The sequence below is a fragment of the Callithrix jacchus genome, chromosome 9 (genome assembly GCF_049354715.1).
Source record: "Callithrix jacchus isolate 240 chromosome 9, calJac240_pri, whole genome shotgun sequence".
NCBI classification, from domain to species: Eukaryota; Metazoa; Chordata; class Mammalia; order Primates; family Cebidae; genus Callithrix; species Callithrix jacchus.
In genome coordinates, this window is record NC_133510.1 from 103,151,153 (window position 1) to 103,168,885 (window position 17,733).

Here is a 17,733-nt window from a genome sequence, read left to right on the forward strand (position 1 = left end):
TAGTTCAATCTAAAAAAGGCTGGGCATGGTGGAGCCACCATCATATCTGTAATTTCAGCACTTTAGGAGGCCAAAGTGAGGGGATCACTTGAGGCCAGCAGTTTGGACCAGCCATTTGAAACCCACCTCTACTAAAAATACAAAAATTAGCCAGGTATGGTGGTGTGCATCTGCAGTCCCAGCTACTCAGGAGGCTGAGGCACGAGAATTGCTTGAACCCAGGAGGCAGAGGTATAGTGAGCCAAGATCGCACCACAGCACTCCAGCCGGAGTGACAGACTGAGACTCTGTCTCAAAAAAAACTAAACCAATATGTAATTTTTGAAGTATCTATTGTTTCTAATATTTTTCGTATCTCTACTCCTGAAACATAGGAAATTTGGTGCTGAAGGTAATCTAAACAAGAAATTTGTACTTTCCACAGGCATACACAACTACGATCTCGTAATAAAGTAATTCCAAAAGTTTCAGTTACTTCTTTTGCTGCTTTTGAGATCCACCAATAATCAAGGAGAAATATCTATGTGATCATATTGTTCACTAGGCTCATACAAATTTTCTTTTTGGGAATTATGAGTATTTCAAACATTCTAGTAATAGAGTTGATGTATTCAAGGATTTATTCTAAACTAGAGTCAAATTTTATTTATTTATTTTGAGACAGTAGCTTGTCCTGTCACCCAGGCTGGAGTGCAGTGGCACAATCTTGGCTCACTGCAACCTTTGCCTTCTGGGCTCAAGCAATTCCTGTGCCTCAGTCTTCTGAGTAGCTGGTATTAGAGGTGTGCACTACCATGCCCAGCTAATTATTTTTTGTATTTTTAGTAAAGATGGGGTTTTGCCATGTTGGCTAGGCTGGTCTCAAACTCCTGGCCTCAAGTGATCATCTGCCACCTCAGCCTCCCAAAGCACTAGGATTACAGGTGTGAGCCACCATGCCTGGCCTAGAGTCAAACTTTTTAAGTTTGATTGCTTGACTCAGAAATCCAAAATGTGTACAAATGTGTACATATGTGTTTTCCTATGCATATAATAAAACTATAAAATCAGCAAAACACTGTGGGAGTGTTAATAAATACATTATGTTAATAAATACTACATTAATATATGGATTATTAATATAAACAAAAATAAGTTAAACTTTCAGTATTTTGGCAAGTAACAAATATAGGCAGGAAATAGAAAAGATAAAGGCCTTCCCAATTGTATGAAGTCATATTGTATGAAGTCATTCTTGCATTGCTATATACCTGAGACTGGGTAATTTATATGAAAAGAGGTTTAATTGGTTCATGGTTCTGCAGGCTGCACAGAAAGTACAGCAGCATCTGCTTCTGGGGGGCCTCTGAAAACTTACAATCATGGCAGATGGTGAGGCCAAAGCAGGCATTTCACATGGCCAGAGCAGGAGCAAGAGAAAAAGAGTGAAGGTGCCACACACTTTCAGACAGCCAGATCTCACAAGAGCTCATTCACTATCATGAGGACAGCACCAAGGGGCTGGAACTAAGCCATTCATGAGAAACTGTTCCCAAGATCCAATCAGCTCCCACCAGGCCCCACCTCCAACATTGGGGGTTACAATTCAACATGAGATTTGGATAGAGAAACAGATCTAAATCATATCACTAATAGTCTCAGTCACTGAATTACCTTTTTAAAAAATTATCAGGCCAGGCATTGTAGCTCACACTTGTAATTCCAGTAATTTGGGAGGTTGAGGCAGGAGGATGCCTTGCACCTAGGAGGTCAAGGCTATAGTGAGCCATCACCATGCCACTGTACTCCAGCTTGGGCAACAGAGCAATGGCCAGTCTCAAAAAAAAGTAGTATGGGGGGGCAGAATTAGCCTGGTTTTATGATGATAATCAGTAGCTATAAAATCTCAATTTAATAAACAACATCACATTTACTAATGAACAAATACAGGTATCACTTGACCCAAATAAGTATGAGGTAAGATTCTGAATGAACATGGACAAAGAATTAAGTCATTTACAGAACTTGCAGACTGAAACAAGTATTTTACTTATTTGTTTCCTGGTCAGATAACATTGTTTTAGTTAAGAAACTTACACACAAAGTAGATCATTGCAACCCAGCTTGATAAGAAAGACATTTGTAAACATTTAGAGTCCAGAAAAAAAGAAAACAAAATGGGATTATGTTCTAATATCTATAATTCAGGAGGAAGCTTAGAGAAAATCCCAGTGAGCCCTGGGGATGAGGAAGGATAAGGGAAGAAAATACTGAGGCCAGGCATGGTGGCTCATGCCTGTAATCCCAGCACTTTGTGAGGCTGTGGCAGGTGGATTTGAGCCCAGGAGCTTGAGACCAGCCTGGGCGACATGATGAAACTCTGTCTCTACAAAAAAACACAAAAACTAGCCAGGCACAGTGGCACATGCCTGTAGTCCCAGCTACTGGGGAGGCTGAGGTGGAAGGATTGCTTGAGGCCAGGAGGTCAAGGCTACAGTGAGCCATGATCCTGCCACTGCACTCCAGCATGGGTGACAGAGTGAGACCCTGTGAAAGAGAGAAAAGAGAAGAAAGAAAGAAAGAAAAAGAGAGAGAGGGAGGGAAGGAGGGAGGGAGGAAGGGAGGGAGGGAGGAAGGAAGGAAGGAAGGAAGGAAGGAAGGAAGGAAGGAAGGAAGGAAGGAAGGAAGGAAGGAAGGAAGGAAGGAACTGAGACATTCAAGCTGCTACAATAGAGACTTGGTGAACTAAATTCCTTTACACATAGTAAATCTACCAGAACAATAAAAACACCTTTCACATAAAACATTTAAAACTCATTCTACTGGGTAACTTTCTTTTCTAGGTATACATTACCTATGTTTTCAAGAATGTGGCAAGGGAAAACTTTTGTAAAAATCCTCCTCTTCTCATTCTCCTTCCCTTTGCTCTCACCATTCCCTTCCCCCAAAATTCAGGTATCCCAGGCTAAAGAGAGGTGTTTATTTAGTAAATAATCTGAAAGTTTTTTCTGGCTTTTGGTTTTTGAAATTCCAGGCCCCTAGCAGAATGATGAAGCACTTGAAATATGGAGAGGTGAAAAAGTGAGGATAATAGGGTCCTCACCTCAATCCATCCCTGGGATAGAAAAATATTCCTGGTCTAGGTAGATAGCAAAAAAAAAAAAAAGGGGGGCAGGAAAGCAAATGTATAGATTGAGACCATCTTCACCCACACAGCTTAACTATTAGTACTGAGAACTCAGAATTGACATGACTTTTCTATTACTCCAGATTTTTTCCCAGGAAGATAATTCTATAAACCAGTACATTATTTCACTATACCATTCAGGAGCTTCCTTAAAATAAATTTATCTGAACAAATAATTTGCTTATCTAGGAAAAGAACCCCTTCTTAGGACTGTAGGGGGAAAACAAATGTGCTTTTAAAGGAAAAGCATGCATTGTTTAGAACAGACCCCTCTGGGCTATATAACTCTGATTGGAAGGAGGTTCTATGCCTTCCATTGACATTTAACTACTACACAACTCTTTAAATGGTACATAATTAATTGCAATGCAAAATAATTATTGTCTATATTCATGCCGATAAATGGTTCCGTGAACATTCAATTGGCTTTCCTCCTTCATTATAGAAAAAGCCCAGTTTGCCTCCATTTACACATTCATTTCAATATTTCTGATCCGTTGTGTCCATTCTTCAAATTCTCCTTTGAGCCATTCAACATCTCCCTTGTTCCCTCATTAATAATTAGTTAAATAATAGTCTATAATCCCAGCAACTCAGGAGAATCGCTTGAGCCCAGAAGTTCGGGGTGCAGTGAGCTGTAATCATGTCACTGCACTCCAGCCTGAGTGACAAGTTCACTGCAACCTTTTGGCAACCTTGCAGAAAGTTCGTTGTTCAATAAATTCGGTTTTGCTTGATAAATACTTAAGTGGCCTTTTTTGGGAGTTCTATATACAATGTATAGAGTAATGGCTTTCTAACTTTTGTGTCTATGATCTACAGTTAAGAAATACATTTTACATTGCAATCGAATAGATGCCCAGTCCCTGTGTATGTCTCCATGTACATAACAAACAAAATTTCAGGAAGCCAGAAAACAATATTTACTCTTTCTATAAGTGATGCATTCTGATATTTCTATTCTATATTATTTTTTAATGCTCATGTTGAGCATTAAATTGATGAGGCAGGATCCATATTTTAAAAAGCAAGACCATCCAGAAGAAATAATTGTTATCATTTGTGTAAGGCTAGGCAAATAGAGTCTTAGCCTCCTCATAATATTACCTGCCTCTCCTCACCTATCAAGTGAAGTGGATGCAACAGAATGACTCTCTTGCTCCTGAGCATTGAACAAAGAATGGGCATTGAAATGGAAACAGCATCACAAACAGACAATCAAGACTCAAGGACCTGAAGGGGTGACACATATTTCACAGATGCCACTAGGAACAGGAAACATTTGGGGTCAGATGGTCCTTCTGTGCGTCTCCTAGAACTTTTTTGTAGCCACAAACATGGAGAGCTAGGTGCATGTCTGTGAAGTATAGAGAGGGTTCTGAAGCTCTAAATGGAGTGGAATGGATTTCTACTTTCCTGACAGAAAAAAAATCTCAAAATAGAAATTAAGCTTAGTGATAGAAAGACAAAAAATAGTTAGGTGTTTGTCGTACCTGAATTTATGCCCTTAGATTCATATTAATCCCTTAAGATTATTTCAAAACTTGGATTGATGTTATGGAAATTATATATTCTTCAGATAATTTTTTTTGGAATACTGCTGTGCTATCAATTAAACTCATAGATATTAATTTAGAGTAAATATTAGTAATGTTAGAGTAAATATTAGTGGTAAAAATCACCTGCTTTCACCGCATACTCTCATTGGGACTAAAAAATTTGAACTATTAACTAGGATAGTTTTCAACTAAGTAGTAGTTTACAGGTAGAAAGCTGATTAAACCAAATTATAACCAGGGCAATATTCTGAAGGATTAAATTTATAGTTTAGTAAATTCAACTCTATTTACTAATTGTATTAGTCAGCTCAGGCTGCAATAACAAAACAACATAACCTGGGTGGTTTAAACAATAGAAATGTATTTTCTCACTGTTCTGGAGGCTGGAGGTCTAAGATCCAGGCGCCAACAAATTCAATTTCTGGTGAGGGCTCTATTCCTGGCTTGCAGATGGCTGCCTTCTCCCTATGTCTGCTCATTGCCTTTGCTCTGAGCCCATGTGGGGAGAGAGAACAAAACAGCAAGCTGTCTAGTCTCTTCTTACAAGGACATTAATCCCATTGAATTAGGGCCTCACCCTTATGACCTCATCTCACCTTCATTACTTCCTTATAGTCCTCTGGGGGTTAGGGCTTCAACATATAGATTTTGAGGGAAACACAATTCAGTTCATAGCACTAATGTTTTGGGATAAAGAGCTAGCAGAGGAGTCGAGTTATAGGAACAAATAGTAACAAAGAGATGATTTATTGTAAGTAATACTTTTTTTTTTTTGACACAGAGTTTCACTCTTGTTGCCTAGGATGGAGTGCAATGGTAGGATCTCAGCTCACTGCAACCCCCCCTCTGGGGTTCAAGTGATTCTCCTGCCTCAGTCTCCCGAGTAGCTGGGACTACAAGCACACAACACCACACCCAGCTAATTTTTGTATTCTTAGTAGAGACGGTCTTTCACCATGTTGGCCAGAATGGTCTCAATCTCTTGACCCCATGATCTGCCTGCCTCAGCCTCCCAAAGTGCTGGGATTACAGGTGTGAGCCACCGTGCCCAGACAAAATTCTTAATTAGATCTGGACACAAGTGCTTTGTCAGATAAATACTTTGCCCATATTTTCTCCCAAGCTAGAGCTTGCCTTTTCATTTTCTTACTAATTTAAATAAGCAAAAGATTTTAATTTTTCTGAAGTTCATTTATCAATTATTTCATTTATGGCTCATACTTTTTGTATCTTATCCCAAGGTCACAAAGGTTTTTCTCCTATGCATTGTTCTAGAATACACACGTTTTTACCCTTACATTTAGGAAAATAATCTGTTTTGAATTAATTTTGTTGTATAATGTGAAGAAAGATTCCAAGTTTATTTCTTTTCCATGTGGCTATCCAGTTATTCCAACACTATTTCTGGAAAAGACTATATTCTTTTCCCATTTAAGTTCTCTGGCCCCTTTACTGAAAATCAATTGACCACATAAATGTGAATTTATTTCTGGATTCCCAATTCTGTTTCATTGATCTATATGTTTATCTTTATGAATCTTTCATTTTTAATCCTTTGGAACAGAAAAATATTTAGTGAAAAATATATATGTTCAATGCTTTCCACTGAAACTTACAATTTATCACAATTTAAATATGATAATTGGCAAACAAGGACAATTAATGGCTCTTTAAAATGTATTCTTACTAAACAGTTTAAAACAAAATGGTAATTAAATCATTTTGCATATTTTACTGAATCTATAAAAACTAGAAAAGAAAATCCTGTTGTTTAAGGGAATAAATCACTGCTAGTAACTACTGTATGGATTATATTCATCAAGAAGAATAATTTTCAAATTTAAGAGGTACATAAACATTATTGTGAGACAATGAAAGTGTAGCAAGAACACGTCTGGTTCCTTAAAACTGGTTCAGGTCTTTCAGCCACCAGTGAATTACATTCTTGGGTATAAAACATAATACTATGATGTAACTATATGTCTGGTTTGAATGTCTCCTCCAAAACTCATGTGGAATCCCCAACTGATTGAGAAGTGGGTCCTATAACAGGTGATTGGATCATGAGGGCTCTACCCTAATGAATGGATTAATGGGTTATCATGGGAGAGAAACTGGTGGCTTTATATGAACTAGAAGAGAGACCTGAGCTAGCACATACAGCCCCTCGACATGTGATTCCTTGCACCATCTCAGGACTCTGCAAAGTCCCCACCAGCAAGAAGGCTCTCACCAGATGCATCCCCTTGACGTTGAACTTAGCCTCCATAACCATAAAAAATATATTCCTTTTCTCTACAAATTACCCAGTTTCATGTATTCTGTTATAAGCAACAGAAAATGAACTAATACACCATAGAACTATCATCAGTAATTTTGAGAAATGGAGAACACAAAGTTGCCAGAAGACTGAAGACGCACAGATGTTTCCATTTTCAAAACATAAAAAATGAATTCCAGAAACTAAATGCTAATAAGCATGATATTGAAAGCTGGCAAAATTATAGAACAGATGAAGCATATAGTTTATCAACATCTTTTCAAGTCATCAGTAGAAGATAAAATTGTTTCTTCATCAAACTAAATTACTTAAATTACATACCTGAAAATGGCTAACATAGATGCTGAATTATTGTAAGTATCCACTAAATATCTTTTTTAAAAAAACAAACCAACTTTAAATCTGTCTCTGGCAAATTCTATAACAAAGAAGGAAAATGAAGTCAAAAACAGAGAAAACTACACAAAATTATTTTTTAAATATTGTGCATAATTCTACATTTAAAAATAGACAATCTTGGCCCAGATGTGGTGGCTCATGCCTGTAATCCCTGCACTTTGGGAGGCTGAGGCAGGCAGATCACTTGAGCCCAAGAGTTCCAGACCAGCCTGGCCAAAATGGTGAAATCCCATCTCTACTGAAAATACAAAAAAAAAAAAAAAAAAATCAGCCAAGCATGGTGGCATGTGCCTGTAGCCAGCTACTAAGGAGGCTGAGGTAGAGGACTGCTTGAACTCAGGAGATTACGCCACTGCACTCCAGCCTAGGTGACAGAGTGAGATCCTGTCTCAAAAAAAAGAAAAGAAAAAAATATATTGACCTAGCACAGTGACTCACACCTGAAATCCCAGCACTTTGGGAGGCCAAAGCGGGCAGATCACTTGAGGTCAGAAGTTTGAAACAAGCCTGACCCACATGGTGAAACCCCCATCTCTACTAAAAATACAAAAATTATCTGGCCATGGTGGCAGGCACCTGTAATCCCAACTACTTGGGAGGCTGAGGGAGGAGAATCACTTGAACCCAGAAGGCGGAGGTTGCAGTGAGCCAAGATCATGCCATTGCACTCCAGCCTGGACAGAGCAAGACTCTGTCTCAAAATATATTTTTAAAAAGAAAATAAAATCTAGATCATATGGACTCATATCAAGTTGTCAAAATTGAGATAAAAATTGATTCATCTCAAAGATGAGGTGAAAATTGAGAAGCTCCTTCTCTGTATGTGGCAGGGCTGGTGACACAAAGTATAAACTAGAAAATACCCAAGTGGAGGTTAAATATGAGAGTTTAGAGTCCAGGGAAGAAGTCAGGGCTGGAAATTTGGGAACAGTCAAAGCATTTGTGGTATTTAAATCCATGACATCAGAAAGATCACCATGAAAGGGAATATGGATAGAGAAGATAAGTCCTAGGACTGAGTCCTGGAACAGCCCGGAATTCATTCATTAAAAGAGAATGAGGAAGCAGCATTTTGGGATGCCAACGCGGGCAAATCCCCTGAGGTCAGGAGTTTTAGACCAGCCTGGCCAATATGGCAAAATACCATCTCTACTAAAAATATAAACATTAGCCGGGCGTGATGCCAGTGCCTGTAGTCCCTCTGGGGAGGCTGAGGCAACAGAATCACTTGAACCCTGGAGGTAGAGATTGCAGTAAGCCAAGATGGTGCCACGACACTCCAGTCTGGGCAACAGAGTGAGACTCTGTCTGAAAAAAAATAAGACAGAGAGAGAATGGGGAAGTACAGCCAGTGAGGTGAGAGTAAAGAGATGTGGGATAAAGTAGATCTTGAAAGCTAAATGAAGCAAATGTTTCAAAAGGAGGAAAGGATTGACAGCATCAAATGCTGCTGAGTAGTCAGGTAAGATGAGGACTGAGAACTGAAGCAAAGTGGGGACTGGACAAGAGGATATTTTGTCCCTAATCGGAGTTAGACAAAAGCCTAAATGGAGTTAGTTCAAGATATAATGAGAAATGATAGAGAGACAAACAGTACTTTGAAGAGTTCTTGTATAGAGAGGAGTAGGAAAATGTTGCAGGAGGTGAAGGGGAATGTAAGTTCAAGGAAATTTTAGGTGTTTTTTTTTGGATGATAAATTTTACAACACGTTTGTATGCTGGGAAAAATAATTCCACAGAAAGGGAAAAATTGATGATGTAGAAGAGAGGAAACAATTTCAGGAGAAATATCCTTAAATGGTTTAGAAGCATCATAAGTGGAATTATCTGGTGTGAGATGCAGCCTACACAACTCACCCACGCAAGGCAGTGTATATAGGCCCCAATATTGTTAAGCCAATAGATATAGGAAGTGTTGCAGGTTAGGTTTCCCAGAAGGCAGATACTAAGACAGAGTGAGGAGCCCTAAATACTTATTGGGGAATGACTCCTGTAAACAAAAAAGACAAGAGTCAGCTAGAGCCATCAGACAACAATGGAGAATTCTATGAAGCTGTCCTAACAGTCTCTGCCAGCTCAGCTCCAAAGTCAAGATTGCCCATTAGAGGAGTCCCACCTTGGGTGGAAATGAACACATCTTTGCACACTGCCTTGCTCAGTTGCTAGCTGAAGGTCACTAGAGGACACTATGGCATCAGTTTGAAAGCAGAAGGGAACTCTGAAGGAGTTAACTGCTGGAAGCTAGCAGCTAAGCACAGTCCTTGCAAATGGACAACTAGCCTTTCATTGAAGGGAGCTGAGTGGGCACATCTTCATGTCTGACACAGAATAGGAAGATGTAGAAATTCTCTTGTTCACTTTTATCTTCACAGTTGCATTAGGCCATTGTTGCATTGCTATAAAGAAATACTCAAGATTGGGTAATTTATAAAGAAAAGAGGTTTAATTGGTTCCTGGTTCTGCAGGCTGTACAGGAACCACAGCAGCATCTGCTTCTAAGGAGGTTTCAGGCAGCTTACAATCAAGACAGAAGGTGAACAGGGTGCAGGCATGTCATATCGTGAAAGCAGGGGTAAGGGGTGGGGTCGTGTGCCACATACTTTTAAACAATCAGATCTCATGAAAACTCATGCACTATGGTGAGAACAGCACCAAGTGGATGGTGCTAAACCATTCATGAGAAAACCATCCCCATATATTCCAATCATCTCCCACCAGGCCCCACCTCCCACTTTGGGAATTACATTTCAGCATGACATTTGGACAGGAACACACTGTATCAAAAGTGAAGTAATCAGCAAAGTCATCAGCTTGAATGAGATGAGGGAAGAAAGAGTATTGGAGTTTCTAGCAGGAGGAGAAAACATGAAGCAGTTGACTCAAAGACTGCAAGAATGAATACAGAGAGATTACTAGGTAGCCCTGATAATTTATTTAATAGTGTTTAAATTCAAAGCAATATAAGCAGAGGGAAGATCAGCAGCAGAAGAAAGAATTATAGAAATAATTGAAGAAAACTTTTGGTTTTTAAAATATTGCGAGTAATCAGTCAACAAAAACATGTAAGGAAACAAGAACCATGCTGGTCTTGTATTTCACTAAAAAAGCAATAAAATGTATTTTAAAACTATAAAACATAAAATATATAAAAGGGGTGCATTGGAAGATTTTTAGCCCTAAGAAACAGAAAACTATAACTAGTATAAACAATAAAGCAGATTTATTATTTCACAGAAGAATTTCTAAGTTGGATCTGAGATTGGTTAATTCAGTGGCTTAGCCCCAGGTTTCTTTCATTTTTCTGCTTTGCCAGGCTCAGGAGATTAGCTTATCCTGAGTTACTCATTCTCTTGTTCATGAATTGGTCCTACAGTTCCAGGCATTACAAACACACATGACAGTATTGAGCAGAATAAGAAAGAAGATCTCACTGGCTAGAGTTGTGTCACATGCCCATTCCAAAGCCAATCACTATTAAGGGGAAAGCAATTGATTTAAAGTACATGTCTGGGTAGAGAAGCATGGACTGCCCAAACAAAATCAGAGTTTTCTTAATAAGAAAGAAGGAAAAAATGGCTGCTTGGTAGGCCATCAGTACTTCTATGAGAGAAAGAACATATTGTAACTTGAAAATGTAAAAATCCAGCAAAACTATCATTTTTTATGAGGGCACATCCTCAGAAATAAACATACTTAGAAAATATACCACCCATATACCTTTTTTTTTTTTTTTTTGAGATGGAGTTTCACTCTTGTTACCCAGGGTGGAGTGCAATGGTGCGATCTCGGCTCACCACAACCTCCGCCTCCTGGGTTCAGGCAATTCTCCTGCCTCAGCCTCCTGAGTAGCTGGAATTACAGGCACACACCACAGTGCCCAGCTAATTTTTTGTATTTTTAGTAGAGACGGGGTTTCAACATGTTGACCAGGATGGTCTCGATCTGTTGACCTCATGATCCACGCACCTCCCAAAGTGCTGGGATTACAGGCTTGAGCCCCCGTGCCTGGCCTACCCATATACCTTTCTTGAAAATTTTTCTAAAAATATTATAGATAACTGAGAGAAGAATAAGACAACTCAACAAGAAGTTGTCTTATGAAATAACTGATAGTGATCAATGAATCCAATAACACAAAGTTAAATCTGATTGTTTCATTTTGAAGTACACCTGCAAATTACATTAAAAACTAAACACTTAAATTACATTTAAGCTAGGATCTGAAAACTAAAAACTATTTAAACAGGTAAAGAGTTGAGAGAAGAGCACACCAGACAGAAGAAATGATGTGAGCATTTCCTTAAGGCTAGAGTGGAAATAAGCATAACATAGAATAGGAAGGAGTTAGATCATACTGAGCCTTGTGTGGCATGTTAGGGATTTGGAATTTTAAGCATATTGAACATTGCTAGTGTTTTAAGTATAGGAGTAACATATCTCATTCTATTTTGATACGATCATGCTGGTTTCTTTTTTTTTAATCATGCCACATTATTTTTAATTATGTACAATGATCTAACATGTCACCCAGGGACCATTTCACCCACTGCTCTGTTTGGCCACCAGTCTTTTGTCTCTCTCTTCAGCAATAGTGAGGCAGATACCCTTTCCTAGGGGAAGAGAAATCCATGGTTTGTTGCCCTTGCCAATAATAAAAATGTTGGAAAGTCAAAGAGCAAAGCTGTTGGCATCAGCATCTTTCACATAAACCATGTCAAAAGATCCAAGGTGCCTCTCTCTGTTGATGATCACACCAATTCTTCCCAGATTAGCACCTCCAGTAACCATACACAGATTACCCGTGTCAAACTTGATGAAATCAGTAAGCTTGCCAGTCTCCAAATCAATCTGAATGGTATCATTCACCTTGATGAGGGGATCGGGGTAGCAGACAGTGCAAGCATCATGAGTCATCAAATGAGGGATTCCTTTTGTGCCCACAAAGATTTTTCTCACTTTACACAACTTGTACGTGGCCTTCTCAGGTGTAATATGATGTACAGGAAAGCAACTCTTAGTGTCATAGATCAGACAGAAATTCTCTCCCATCTTGTCAATGCTGATGACATCCATGAATCCAGCAGGGTAGGTTATATCATTTTGGACCTTGCCATTGATCTTAATAAACCACTGCAAGTAAATCTTCTTTACTTCATCTCCTGTCAGGGCATACTTAAGTCTGTTCCTCAGGAAAATTATGAGGGGAAGACACTCTCTCAACTTGTTGGGACTGTGGATGGACAAGCGGCAAACACACTGGTCAATTTATACAGCATCCAATGCTTTGAAGCTGCTACTCGCTTTAGATGCTTCTTGGGACCACAAGTCATGGCTGCATTAAGCAAAAAAAGAGGACCTCTGTCTTCTGGTGCATGTAGAAATTTGGTTTCCTTTTAAAAAGGCAGATGAGAGCAAGGCAAGGGTAGAAGTTAGGACACTACTGAAGGTGACAAATTATATTGTTTATACTAGGAAGGAGTGTGAAAATGAAGAGATATTGATAAATTGTAAATACATGTAGAGAGATGCAATAAAACAAGCTGAAGGATTGTAGCTGTAGGAGTTGAGGGAAATGGTAGAATCAAGGAGCCAAGCTTTTGGCTGTGTGGATGGTAGTGCCACTTACTAAAAAGGTAAGGACCAGAAGATTAACAGGCTGCAGCTCAAGAAACGAGATGGGAGAAGGGGACCAAGAATCTAATTTGAACATTTTAAGTATGAGATGCCTGTGAGACATCCAAGTAAAGACAGAGTATAGAATAGGTCTGATCTAGAGACATATTTTTGGAAGTTTTGGCATATATACAATACTGAAGACTATAGAGAAATGACTATTATCAAAGGAAAGAAAAAGAAAGTAAATCTCAGTGCTTAAAGGTTGGTTAGAGAAAAAGAAAATAAAGGAGACTGAAAGGAAACAGGCAACAAATTAAGAGGAAAACCAATAGAGTGTTAGAGTCATGGAAGCCAAGAGCAAGAAAAGAATAAAGTTGTGTCAAAAACTCAATAGACTAATAAGGTGATAATATGCACATTTTCATTAGATTTGGCAACAGGGAGGTTGATGATGACAGAAGTCGTTTCAGTTGTATGGTGGTGATTGTCATTATCTCAGTGCATCAGAATGGAATTGAAAATAATGAATAAGAATGTGAGGAAATGAAGACAGCTGGTTTTAGAAAACTCTTCTGGCACTTTGGGAGGCTGAGGAGGGTAGATCACACAAACAAGCAGAAAACAAATAACAAAACGTCAGGAGTAAGTCCTTACTTATCAAGAAAAAATATTGAAGGTAAATGGACTAAACACTCCAATAAAAAGAGAGTAACTGATGAATTTTTAAAAAACAAGACCCAGGCCAGGCACGGTGGTTCACATCTGTAGTCCCAGCACTTTGGGAGGCCAAGGTAGGCCAATCACTTGACATCAGGAGTTCAAAACTAGCCTGACCCACATGCTGAAACCACCCTCTATACTAAAAATACAAAAATTAGCCAAGTGTGGTAGTGGGCATCTATAATCCCAGCTACTCAGAAGGCTAAGGCAGGAGAATCACTTGAACCCAGGAGGTGGAAGTTGCAGTGAGCCGAGATCATGCCACTGTGCTTTAGCCTGGGTGTCAGAGTGAGACTCCATCTCAAAACAACAAAAACCAAAACAAAACAAGGCCCAATGATCTGTTGCTTACAAGAAATATACTTGACCTATAAAGACACACATAAATTTTCAGACACACTGAACATAAAAGGATGGAAAAAATATTGCATACCAATAGAAACCGAAAAAGAGCAGTAGTGGTATACTTATATCAGATAAAATAGATCTCAAGACAAAAGCTATAATTAGACAAAGAGTCACTATATAATGATAAAGGGATCAATTCAGCTAGAAGATATAATAATTATTATAATATATATGCATCCAACACTGGAGCACCCAGATATATAAAGTAAATATTATTAGAGCTAAAGAGAGAAATAGACCTCAATACAATACCCCACTTTCAGCGTTGGACAGTGATATGGTTTGGCTCTGTGTCCCCACCCAAATCTCATCTCAAATTATAACCGCCACTGTCAGAGGAGAAACCTGGGGGGAAGTGATTGGATAATGGGAGTGGATCTCTCCCTTGCTGTTCCTGTGACAGTGAGTTCTCATGAGAGCTGATGGTTTTAAAGTGTGGCACTTTCCCACTCACTGTCCCTCTCCTGCTGCCATGTAAAACATGCCTTACTTCCCCTTCACCTTCCACCATGATTATACATTTCCTGAGGCCTCCCCAGATATGCAGAACTGTGAGTTGATAAAATCTCAATCCTTTTTAAATTACTCAGTCTCAAGTAGTCCTTTATGGAATTCTGAAAATGAACCAATATAGGAAATTAGAACTGAGATAGTGAGGTAATACTATAAAGATAACCTGAAACTGTGATGTGACTCTAGGTATCAAGCAGAGGTTGGAACAGTATGGAGGACTCAGAAGAAGACAGGAATATGAGGAAAGATTGAAACTTCCTAGAGACCTGTTGAATGGTTTTGACTGAAATGCTGACAGTGGTATGGACAATGAAGTCCAGGCTGAGGTGGCTTCAGATGGAGATGAGGAACTTCTTGGGAACTGGAGTAAAAGTGACCCTTGCTATGCTTTAGCAATGAGGCTGGTGGCATTTTGTCCCTGCTCTAGAGACCTATGGAACTTTGAACTTGAGAGAAATTATTTAGGATATCTGGCAGAAGAAATTTCTAAGTAGCAAAGCATTCAAGATGTTACCTGGCTTTTTACAAAAGTGTATGGCCATATGCATTTATTAAAAGATGGTCTGAAATTGAAACTTATATTGAAAAGGGAAGCTGAGCATAAAACTTTGGCAATTTTGCAGGCTGATCATGTATTAGAGAAGAAAAACTCATTTTCTGGGGAGAAATTCAAGCCAGCTGCATAAGTTATGAGAAGCCAAATGTTAATATCCAAGGCGATAGGGAAAATGTCTCCAGGACATTTCAGAGACCTTCATGGCAGCCCCTTCCATCACAGGCCTGGAGGTCTAGGAGGGAAAAGTGGTTTTGTGGGCCAGGCCCAGGGTCTTACTACTCTTTGCAGCTTCAGGACAGGGCACCCTGCATCTCAGCTGCTCCAGATCCATATGTGGCTTAACGGACCAACAAACAGCTCAGGCCATTGCTTCAGAGGGTGCAAACCCCAAGCCTTGGTGACTTCCATGTGGTATTGGGCCCGCAGGTGTGCAGAAGGCAATTGTTGAGTGTTGGGGGCCTCTGCCTAGATTTCACAGGATGTATAGAAATGCCTGGATGTCCAAGCAGAAGTCTGCAGCAAGGGTGGAGCCCTCATGGACAACTTCTACCAAGGTAATGTAGAGGAGAAATATGAGGCTGGAGCCCTCCCAGAGAGTCCCCACTGGGGCACTGTCTAGTGGAACTATAAGAAGAGAGCCACCATCCTCCAGACCCCAGAATAGTAGATCCATCAACAACTTGTACCATGCACCTGAAAAAGTCACAGACACTCAATGCCAGCTCATGAAAACAGCCACCAGGGATGTACCCTGTAGAGCTACAGGGGTGGAACTGACCAAGGCCTTGGGAGCATACCCCTGGGCTCTTATTAAATCTTATGTATCACTGTGGCCTTGATGTTAGACATGGAGTCAAAATAGATTATTTTAGAGCTTTAAGATTTAATGAGTGCCCTGTCATGTGTTGAGCTTACATGGGGCCTAAGGCCCCTTTGTTTTGGCCAATTTCTCCTATTTGGGATTAGAACATTTACTTAATGCCAGTATACCCATTGTATTTTGGAAGTAACTAATTTGTTTTTGAATGTACAGGCTGATAAGCAGAAGGGAGTTGCCTTGTCTTAGATGAGATTAATGATTTGGAATTTTGAGTTAATGCAGGCATGAGTTAAGACTTTGGGGGACTGTTGAGAAGGCATGATTGGTTTTGAAATGTGAAAAGGACAAGAGTTTTGAGAGGGACCAGGGGTGGAATTATATAGTTTGGCTCTGTGTCTGTATTAGTTTAGTTTTACACTGCTATAAAGAAATACCCAATACTGGGTAATTTATAAAGAAAATAGGTTTAATTGACTCACATGGCTGGGAAGGCCTCAGGAAATTTACAATCATGGCAGAAGGGGAAGGGGAAGCGAGGCATGTCTTACATGGTGGCAGGAGAGAATGAATTGTGAGAATGAGGAAGTTCCACACTTTAAAACCATCAGCTTTTATGAGAACTCCCTCACTCATCACAAGAACAGCATGAGGAAATGTCCCTATGATCCAATCACTTCCCACCAGGTTCCTCCCTGGACACCTGGAAATTACAATTCAAGAAAAAATTTGGGTGGGGACACAGAGTCAAACCATATTAGTGTTCCCACCCAAATCTTATCTTGAATTGTAATTGCCACATGTCAAAGGAGGGGCCTGGTGGGAGATGATTAGATCATGGTGGGCAGATTTCCCCCTTGCTGTTCTCATGATAGTGAGTTCTCACAAGAGCTGATCATTTTAAAGTTTGATACTTCCTCTCTCTCTCCCTCCCTCTCTCTCTCTCTCTCTCTCTCTCTCTCTCTCTCGCTCTCGCTCTCTCTCGCTCTCTCTCTCCCCGCCCCCCTCTCTCTCTCCCCTGCTGCCATGTAAGGCAATTAAATCTCTTTATAAATTATCCAGTCTCAGGTAATTCTTTCTAGCAGTGTGAAAATGGATTAATACATACAGCTCTAGAGAAAAAGTAAACAGTCAACAGAAAAATATTGAATTTAATCTGCATTATAAACCAAATATAGACCTAAAAGACATTTACAGAACATTTCATCCAAAGGCTGCAGAGTACACATTTTTTTCCTCAGTACATGGCTCATTCTCAAGGACAGACCACATATTAGGTCACAAAAGAAGTCTTAAAACATTCAAAAACATTAAGATAATATAAAGCATATTCTGTGAAAACAACAGAATAAAACTAGAAATCAATAACAAGGAATTTTGGAAACTGTGCAAACACATGGAAATTAAACAATATGCTCCTGAATAACCAGTTGATCAATAAAGAAAGTAAAAAGAAAACTGAAAAAATTCATTGAAAAATCTGATGATGGAAACACAACATACCAAAACCTATGAGAAACAGTAAAAGCAGTGCGAAGAGGGGATTTTATAGCTATAAGTACCTACATCAAAAAAGAAGAAAAACTTCAAATAAGCAGCTTAATGATGCATCTTAACAAACTGAAAAAGCAAGAGCGAACCAAAGCTAAAATTAGTAGAAGAAAAAAAACAATAACAATCAGAACAGAAGTAAATACA

The 17,733-nt window shown here is 39.3% G+C and overlaps 1 pseudogene; it reads right to left on the reverse strand.

The window, feature by feature from the left end:
• Positions 1–11,129: 11,129 nt before the first annotated feature.
• LOC100389199 (small ribosomal subunit protein eS4, X isoform-like) lies at positions 11,130–17,442 on the reverse strand (annotated as a pseudogene).
• Positions 17,443–17,733: the final 291 nt, after the last annotated feature.